Genomic DNA, 10,317 nt, shown 5'->3' with positions numbered 1-10,317 from the left:
AGGCTAAGTGATTTGCCCAAGTTCACACAGCTGGTAAATGTCTGAGGCTGGGTTTGAACTTGTTTTTTTATATCATAAAAGTATTTTATGATTTTTCTAGTTACATGTAAAGATAGTTTTCAACATTTGTTTTAATAAGTTTTTGTTTTGTTTTGCGGGGCAATGAGGGTTAAGTGACTTGCCCAGGGTCCTGGATTCAGGTCCTCCTGAATCCAGGGCCGGTGCTTTATCCACTGTGCCACCTAGCCATCCCATAAGATTTTTAGTTCCAAATTTTTTCTCCTTCCCTCCCTTCCCTCCTCCATCCCCAAGACAGAAAGCAATCTGATATAGGTTATATATGTACAATTACATTAAACATATTTCTGCATGAGTCATCTTGTGAAAGAAGAATCAGAACACAAGAGAAAAACCTCCAAAAAAGAAAAATAATAACCAAAAAGTAGAAACCGTATAGTTTAATCTGCATTTAGAATCCACAGTTCTTTTTTTCTGGGCGTGGAGAACAATTTATATCATGAGTTCTTTGGGATTGTCTTGGATCATTGCATTGCTGAGAAGAGCCAAGTCTGTCACAGTTGATCATCATACAATGTTGCTGTTACTGTGTACAATGTTCTCCTGGTTCTGCTCACTTCACTCAGCATCAGTTCACTTAAGTATTTCTAGGTTTTTCTGAAATCTGCCTGCTCCTCATTTCTTACAACACAATAGTATTCCATTACATTCATATATGACAACTTGTTAAACCATTCCACAACTGAGGGGCATTCCCCCAATTTCAAATTCTTTGCCAACACAAAAGAGAAGCTGCTAGGGGCAGCTAGGTAGTGCAGTGGATAGATACCTGGCCCTGGAGTCAGGAGGACCTGAGTTCAAATTTGACCTCAGTCACTTGACACTTACTAGCTGTGTGAGTCTGGGCAAGTCACTTAACCCCTATTGCCTCACCAAAAAAAAAAAAAAAAAAAAGAGAGAGAGAGAGAGAGAGCTGCTAGAAATATTTTTGTACATTGTGGTCCTTTTCCCTTTTCCTATGGTCTCTTTGGGATACAGACCTAGCAGTGATATCACTGGATCAAAAGATATGGGGGCAGCTAGGTGGCGCAGTGGATAGAGCGCTGGCCCTGGAGGTCAGGAGTACCAGAGTTCGAATCTGGCCCTCAGACACTTAACACTAGCTGTGTGACCCTGGGCAAGTCACTTAACCCCCCAATTGCCCCACTAAATAAATAAATAAATAGTTAATTAAAAAAAAAAAAGATATTGCACAGCCCCAGTAGCCCTTTGGGCATAGTTTCCAAATTGCTCTCCAGAATGGCTGGTTCATACACTCAGGTTTTACTGACTTCACTGGCTATTCCCCATTTTTTAAATGCTCTTCCTCTACCCCCTGCCTCCTACTTTCCTTGGCTTCTTCCTTCAAGACCCAGCTAAAATTGCACATTCTGCAGAAAGCCTTTGCTGGTGCCTCCCACTGCTAATCCCTTCCTTCTGATATTAACTTCCATTTACCTTGCATATAAATTGTACATACACATTTATTTTCATGTTGTCTCCCCCATTGGAAAGTTAACAGGGACCCTGTTTTAGCCTTCCTTTGTATTCCTAACACAGTACCTGTTAACATAGTAAGTTCTTATTAAATGCTCAGTAACTAACTGACAGTAAAATCTCATTAAATTATTGCTTTGAACAGAGCCCCAAGGAGGAACTGCTTGTCTCAGTGTAAAGTTTCTGCCTGTGACATTGTCCTCTGCTCTCTCCTCACTCAGTTGCATTGGTGACTCTGTCTCCTGGACAATGGACCTGGACATTTATCTTACCTGATGAGGGATATAAACTAGAAGAGCCACAGGGTTCTTGCAGAGAGAAACAGGGTCCCCTCTCTTGTAGCTGCTGATTAAGATGCTTCTGACATAGTCTCTACATCAGCTGGTGAGAGGGGTTCATTTCTCCAGTTCCTACTTATTGAGTCCTTGATTGAGGGCATTCAACTGGAAACTGTTTACAAACCCACTAGGAAGCGACCTAGCTCTCCAGAAGGCTGGCACTGATTATGTCCCTATGTGCCAGCTCTTGCCCAAGCACGCCTGGCATCCCAGAAGTTTGTCAATGTCTGTTCTGGTGCCCTCAAGGTTGCTAGCGACTCCCAACACATAGACAGAATTAGGCTGACTGAATCCCTCAAACAATCAAATGCTCCCCTATTGCCTCCATAATATATAGGTGCATATATGTTATACACACATGTGTATATATGTATATATACACATGTGTATATATGTGCACACATATGTGTGTATATGCACACACACATATATAAAAAATTAGCAGTTCCACTCAAACAGACAAAAAGATGCTCTTTAGGAAACCCAGCAGTTGCTGCTGTGTTTTCACATTTCTGTGATTTATGTCAATAAGTAGGGTGACAGTTGTTATAAGCAGATGTTCCTATATAAAGAGAAAACCAGAAATGAAGAAGTGTAGGAAATGAGGCAGAGAAAGGCTGTTAGAAGGAGACCCTGAGGATCCCTGGGCCTTGGAGGCAGAACTCTGCTCACCATCCCTGAAATGATGGTTGTGAAGCCCCAAATCAGACACCCTTTCCTAGCCGTGAAATGTTGATGGATGCTGAGCCTTATGCTTTTGCGGGGCACCATAGAATCACAGATTAGCTCCACTATAGCTGATGTGAAGGTCAACTTTGAGAACCCACCATATGGTGAGAATGACAGTTTGAGGCCATGTACTACAGATTGGGGAACCCAGAGACTCAGATAGCTCCCAGTTTTCATTCAGTTCACTAATTACTACTTCTATCAGAATCCTCCTCTGATGCTTTATGGCCCAGAGGTGGGTCCTGGAAGGCCATGCCAGGGGAGTATATGCTCTGACAGGTCCTAATAAGCCAAAAAACCTTCATGTTTGGGCCCAGTGACAGACTCCATGTCTGGTGTCAAAAGCTCCTCATCTGGCTAAGTCCTGAGAGGCTCAGCACCAGCTTGGCTTTGGGGTGATGAGGTTTTTTTTTTTAATTTGGGGGGGGGTTGTGTTTTTTTTCCCTTTGTTGACACTTTTATAGATGGTGGAAGGAGTTCCCAACAATATAGATCCTTACTTACATTTACCAAGTGCAATGTACCATTGTTGTTTAGGGCAGCTAGGTGGCTCAGTGGATAGGGAGCACTGGGCCTGAGTTCAGATAATGGCCTCAGACATTTACTAGCTGTGTGACCCTGGACAAGTCATTTAACTCTTTGCCTCAGTTCCCTCATCTCTAAAATAATCTAGAGAAGGAAATGACAAACCATTCCAGTATCTTTGTCAAGAAAACTCCAAATGGAGTCATAAAGAGTCAGGCATGACTGAAAATAACTGAACAACAAACAAGAACTTTTGTATTCCTTACTTATATTAATCAAGTACAATGTGTTAGGGAAAATACAAAAGTACAACTGAGCATCCCTGACCTGTATCATATAGTTGTATTTTTTTGTTGTTGTTTTTTTGTGGGGCAATGGGGGTTAAGTGACTTGCCCAGGGTCACACAGCTAGTGAATGTCAAGTGTTTAAGGCCGGATTTGAACTCAGGTCCTCCTGAATCCTGGGCCAGTGCTTTATCTACTAAACCACTTAGCTTCCCCCTATTTTTTTTAAAAAAACATAATGATTGGTTTTACTGATTTCTCCACCACCCCCACCCCCCACCTTCTTCCACAAGGTCCAGGCATCCTCTTTTTTCTCTTTTCTTTATATAGATCAGAGCAGAGAAGGAAAGAAAGAAAGGGATGGGGGGGGCAGGGATTTAAGTGATGAAAACCCAAAAGATATCAATAAATTTTTACTTTATAATAAACATTATACACATATATGTATGTATTTAAAAGTTATGTATGATTAGGTGTCAAATTAGTGGGTACAGGTGGGTGGTGTTCTATGAGTTCACAGAAGGGAAGAAGATGAGCTCATTCTCTTTCATCAAGCTGCTGAAAAACACAGTACCTCTCAGGTCATCTTAGGGGAGGTGGTAGGGTAGAATGCACAGAACTTGGAGTCATGGGGCCTGATGGCTCAGTTGTTTATTGCCTGCATTACCTTGGATAATTTCTCCTCTCTGTACCTTTGTATTTTCATCTGTAATATGAAGATATCTCCTGAGGTACTTTCTGGCTCTAAGTCCTATGATTCTATGTTCCTATGATCTCTACAGCTGAAATCGTAGGTTTTTCATGTCCTAAATAAATAGATTCTAAATTTGAGCCATAAATTCTACAAAGACTTTTGAGGAGTACTCATTTACACTAGTGTTGGGCAGCTAGGTGGCACAGTTGATAGAGTGTCAGGCTTGGAGTCAGGAAGACTCACCTTCCTGTGTTCAAAGCTTACCTCAGAAACTTCCTAGCTATGTGACCTTTGGCAAGTCACTTAGCCCTGCTTGCCTCTTCATCTGTAAAATGAGCTGGAGAAAGAAATGGCAAACCACTCCAGAATCTTTGTCAAGAAAACCCCAAATGGGGTCAACAGGAGTCGGACATGACTAAAACAAGTGAAAAACAATATTTACATTTCTGCAACCACTTACCAGAGCTTCTATAATTATTGACAGGATTGGTCTTACCCAGAATTCTGGAGGTGAAATTTGTCATTGCAAAGATGTCAGTTAATTAGTCAACAAGCATTTATTAAGCACTAATTATGTGTCAGGAACTGTGCTAAAGCTCCAGGGATACAAAAACAAGGAGGGAGTCAAAAACATGGGAAACCAAGAGGCATAGGTCAAAAGGGAGAGAATTCCAGGGATGGAATGTAGCCAATGAGTATATGGGGCAGCTAGGTGGTGCAGTGGATAGAGCACCGGCCCTGGAGTCAGGAGTACCTGAGTTCAAATCCGGCCTCAGACACTTGACACTTACTAGCTGTGTGACCCTGGGCAAGTCACTTAACCCCCACTGCCCCACCAAAAAGAAAGAAAGAAAGAGTATATGAATTTGAGAGGAATTTAGATTTTATCCTGTAGGTAATAAGAAGCCATGACAGTTTTTGAGTGTGTGTGTGACCATCTCCAAGTAGCATTTCAAAAAGATTAATCTGGAAATCTGGAAGGGATGTGATTGACCACCCAACAAAACTGGTGGACCATTGGAGAAGCTGTTACAATCATTATGCTGAGTAAGTCAGTGGAAAGGTGTGGTAGAATCTAGCAATGGCCAAGAAGGAAGAAATATGAAAGACATTATTGGAAAAAGGTTAGTCAACGCTAGCCCATCAGTGGTCCATTGGGTCAGAGTAGGACACAACTGAACAATAAAAACAGTAGTATCTCAAGAGCATGTCATCAAAAAAACAAGAGTCAGTGAGTCAATCAATAAATATCTATTAAGTACCTCCAACTACATGCAAAACACTGTGCTAATACTTGGGATACAAAGGAAGGCAAGAGATAGTCCCTACTCTCAAAAAGCTCATACTCTAATGGGGGAGGTAACATGCAAAAAAATATGTGCAAAGAAGAAATTCAGATTTTTTTCAATCTTGTTTAACTCTTCATGACCCCATTTGGGGTTTTCTTGGCAAAGATACTAAAGTAGTTTGCCATTTCCTTCTCCAGCTCATTTTACAGATGAGGAAACTGAGGCAAACAGAAATAAATAACTTGCCCAAGGTCACACAGCTAGTAAGTCTATGAAGCCATATTTGAACTCAGGAAGATGAGTTTTCATGACTCCAAGCCTGACACCCTATCCACTGCACCACCCAGTTGCCCCTGGCAGGGGGTATAGCCAGTAAAAATGCCCAGAATAAGGAGGAGTATTTTGTTTGAAGAACGATCAGGAGGTCAGTGTCACTGGATGACAGAGAATGTGGAGGGGAGTAGGATTTAGAAAACTGAAAAGTCAAGAGGAGTCAGGTTATGAAGAACTTTGAATGCCCAACAGAAGTTTTTATATTTAATCCAGGAAGGGATGGATAACTATGAGTTTATTGAGTAGGTGGATGAAATGGTTAGACCTGAGCTTTAGGGAGAGCACTTTGATAACAGAGCGGAGAATGATCTGGAGTGGGGAGAGACTTGTAGTGAGCAAATCTAAGGAATGATACAATTCTGCAAAATACACCTTTTCCTTTCTTATATACTCCTTTCCTCCACTCAAAACAATGACTCTAGAATCCTGCCTCTGATGTTGGACAAATCATTTAACTTTCTTTGGCCTCAGTTTCCTCATATGTAAAATGAGGGGATTGAATTAGGTGCCCCTTCCATTTGTAGATCTATAATCTGGTGATAATATAGTCCTTATAAGGTGAAGATGAACCTAAGCTTTTAAAATAAAAGCTATGCCACGCTCTGTTTGGTCCTACTAAGTGAAAAAGCTTCCCACTATGGGCCTACAGATGAACTATGTGCTTGTTATCCAAGGACCAGCCAAACTAAATATGGAGAGCTTTATCGATAGAAAGTTGGCTGCCAGGTGATGTACTATGACATGGATAATTCACAAAGACTTTCACTCAGATGCAAAAGAGTGATAATTTCCATCAGTTCAGAGAGAGCATAAAGGAATCCATATATTTCATGAAAAATTGACATAGTTCCCTCTGTCTTTCCAGAGTAGAAATTGCTTCAGTTCAGTGTTTCCATTCTTTCTGATATCTTGACATCTACACATCTTTGCTATGCATTCTTCCCTGACTTCATCCCTATCCTTTTTGTCCTGACATCACATTTACTTGGTCTCTTCCCCTTATTAATCTTTATTTCTGTGGATTTAGATCTTGAATATTCTTGGATTCCCCCCCCCGCCCCAATATTGTCCTTGTCATTTGACCTACTATTTCTCTTTCACTGCTTGAATTGATGGGTTTTGTTTGGCTTCAGCCCTGAGTTTTTCCATCTCTTTTTCTATCTTTTTTGGTTTATCCAATTTCCTTCTTACAGTGTTTCATTTCCACTGCTGTTATTCAAGTGTTCTATTTAAGTGTTCTTGGCCAACTTTCATCCCAGTTGAAGACAATAGGCGTTTGTAACTGAGTTTATGTTTTTCATATAGTTTCATTTCCCCCCTTATTTCCTCTATCATTTTGTTAACTTGGCTTTGATTAGAAAGGTTCCTTAGCAATAGAAACGATAGTCCCTATGGCCCAGGGTCCTAGGTCTGGGCTCTTTAAAACTGATCAAAGGTTCCATCTCTTGGGGATAGCCTGCAAAAATTTATATTTCTTCACAGATCATTTTATCCTCCACACAGAATTTTCCTCTGGCAAATTTACAATATTGTTCACATCTAGGCCTTCATAGATGTGGGTAAAAGGGTCCCCAGTCCTATAAAAGCCCTCAGTGTGATAATGCATATTAGGCACAATACAACCTTCATATCATTCCATGAAAACACATCAGGGACTACAATCGCACTGAAACAATCACTACACTTTTCATCTTTAGACACTCTCTGTCTTCTCCTGTACCTCTATATAGGCTTCCAGACTCAGAGCACTACTGTATGGATTCGACTCCCTGAGAAAGGAAATGAGCTTGAGGCTTCTAGTGAGGCAATCCCCCATCATTTTGCTGAGTTCCATTTTTAGCCATAGATCCATAAAGGCTTCCAGTCAATAATACCCTAAGAACTTAAACTCTACCCACGAGGAAAAGTGCTAAAGAAGCAATTCCTTTTCCACCAGACCTATACCATCTAAATAACTCATGGTAATAATGGAGGGGACAGTTTTGTTTCTTTTGCTCCCCCATATACTGATCTTTAATCCTTGCTGCTTCTCCCACTTTGTGGCCCACATGTGTAATACTCTTCCCCCCTGATACATTTGATGCCACTCAGTAACTCTTTATCTCTCTAAAATCTGGATTTGGGGAACTTTTCTCCCACAGACTTGTTACTAACAGGGGATTCCTTTCTCCAGAAGTCAGGGTCCTGGAACTCCATGACTTTGAGGTACAGTAACTCTTCTTTCAGATCATGAGGGTATGAACAATGAAATGTCCATGTACTTATTGCCTACGGCAACCATTAATGGCTCTGGGGTGAAGGGAAGGAGATTTCCTTATTCTCCACGCCTACTGCCCGATTCTCTTGCTCTCTAAGGGAAAAGGAAGGGAAAGCGAATAAATATTTATATAAGCACTAGCTAAGCACTTTACAAATCTCTCATTTGAACTCATAACACTCTGTGAGGTAAGTGCTATATTACCCACCATTTTACACTTGAGGAAAACTGAGCAGAGAGAGGTTAAATGATTAGCTCAGGGTCATACAGCATGTGAACATGTCTGATTTGACTTGTCTTCCTGACTATAGGGCCAGCACTCTATCTGCTGTGCCACCTATCTGTCTAGTCTCTCTAGCCTGTTATCTACAGAGGAAAAATGGTGAAAAGACAAAAGGGGGCTGCCTCTGCCAACCAGGTCTCTCTTTTATAGGGGCCCAACGAGAGGAATTAGCAACAACCCCTCAGTAATAGAAACCCAGTCAAGACTGTTACTGAGTATACACCAATAGATATACTCCAATCACTGTCAGTGAGCATGAAAAGTTCCAAAGAAAGACTCACCATCACGTAAGCTCATCAGATAGATCAAGAAACTCCCCTAATTATAACCCCTTACATAGAAGGACTCAATTGTGAGTTCAGAAGGGAAGAAACTGGCATGAAAACAAAGGGGGATAAGAGGTAGCTACCCACCCATCCTCTTGCCCCAGGCTTCTCTGTCATGGTTCAGTCATTATAAGCCTGGAGCAAAAATCTCCTATTTTAAAAGGAATGCATAGGTCTCGGTTGAAAGAAGATGGGCAAAGAGTTACCTGGGTTCAAGTGGGCTTTGCTGAAAATTATTTTAGACAAACAGTAGAGCTAAGATAAGGAACAATCGGGGCATTTCCCTCACGTTCTTCATCATCAAGATTACTAAATGACATTAGGATTTTAAGAACATCTGGACTCGGTCAACCTAGTGCATTTCAGAAGTGATCATGCCATCTCATTTTATCATAGACCTTTCCTCTGTGCTTATACACATATTATGTATCTCAGCCACGAACATGCTGCTTGCTTGGCTACAATCCTTGGAAGAACTGGACTACTCTCACATTAGCAGTGATTCTTGGACTTTTGATTTTTCCAGACAGTGCTTTCCTGTGCAAATGTTAATTTTCTCTCAATTTATCATTAATTATTTATTCCAAGCTAGGTTTAAATCTTAGTCAAGGTCAAAAGTATACTGAAAACTATACTAGATTTGGAGTAAAAAAAAAACAAATCTAGGTTAGAATTTCATGTCTATTACTTCTTACTTGTGTGAACTCAAATTAAGTCCATTTGACTTTGGTAAAAAAGAAAAAATTTGGGCTGAGAATCTCTAACATCCATTTAGGTTCTAAACATAATGATCCCACAAGTGAATATAGATTTCTGATTTAGAATTCGTTTATGATTTAGGAACCCATCAAAGGTTAGATGGAATTGTTATTCTTCCCAGAATTAACTTTTTAAAAACCCCAAACAACTGTGAGATAACAGCTCGTGCGAATTGTGACTTCTATAAAATGTTTCTGCCCACTATCCATTTCATCTATCCTGCCTGCAATTATTATTGTATCATAGATTTACAGATGAGTATTTCAACTAAGATAGCCAAGGCTCAATAGAAACCACACATCCTCACAAGGAGATCATAGAAAGGTTCGGCCAAAACACATTTCTCGCTTTACTCCATGGCTATTGTTTGTCTGGTTCTGCATCATCAATTAGTTAAGCTGCAAACATTTATTGATTATCTACTGTGTACTTGGCACTGACAGGGAGAGAGTCGCTTCTCTTAAGGAGCAGGGTCTGTGTTTTTTCTCAGCTTTGAATGTCACCCAATGACAAGGACATTGTTCTGCACACAGTAAATGCTTAATAAGTGTTGAGTAAAATAGAACTGAATTTTTCCTTTGTACTCAAAGATGCTTTCTAAAGTAGTGGACCACCCCTAACTATTACATGGAACCAGTCTGCATATTTGTCCTGTTTCCTTTCACATGCTAGTTAGCAGAACCATCCTGAACCAGAGCTATCATTTTAAGCTGTGGCTCGTACACAGCAGGCTGTCAGCAGACATTTGCTGATTTAACATTTGACAAATTGCTGACTCTGGGCATCCTGCCTAGGGAAGAGGAGAGCTGACAGAATACATTTGTGAGAAGAGTAAGGACCAGGCCTCCATTAAAGGTGACACAGAGAGACTAGTGGCTGATGCTCTCCTAGAGGCTATTTAGCTATGGGTACAGAGAAAATTTACTAGTTGATTCCATTTATTAA

Source organism: Dromiciops gliroides, chromosome 1 (genome assembly GCF_019393635.1).
Source record: "Dromiciops gliroides isolate mDroGli1 chromosome 1, mDroGli1.pri, whole genome shotgun sequence".
NCBI classification, from domain to species: Eukaryota; Metazoa; Chordata; class Mammalia; order Microbiotheria; family Microbiotheriidae; genus Dromiciops; species Dromiciops gliroides.
The sequence above is the reverse complement of the archived record's forward strand: the minus strand, read 5'-3'. Positions refer to the sequence as shown.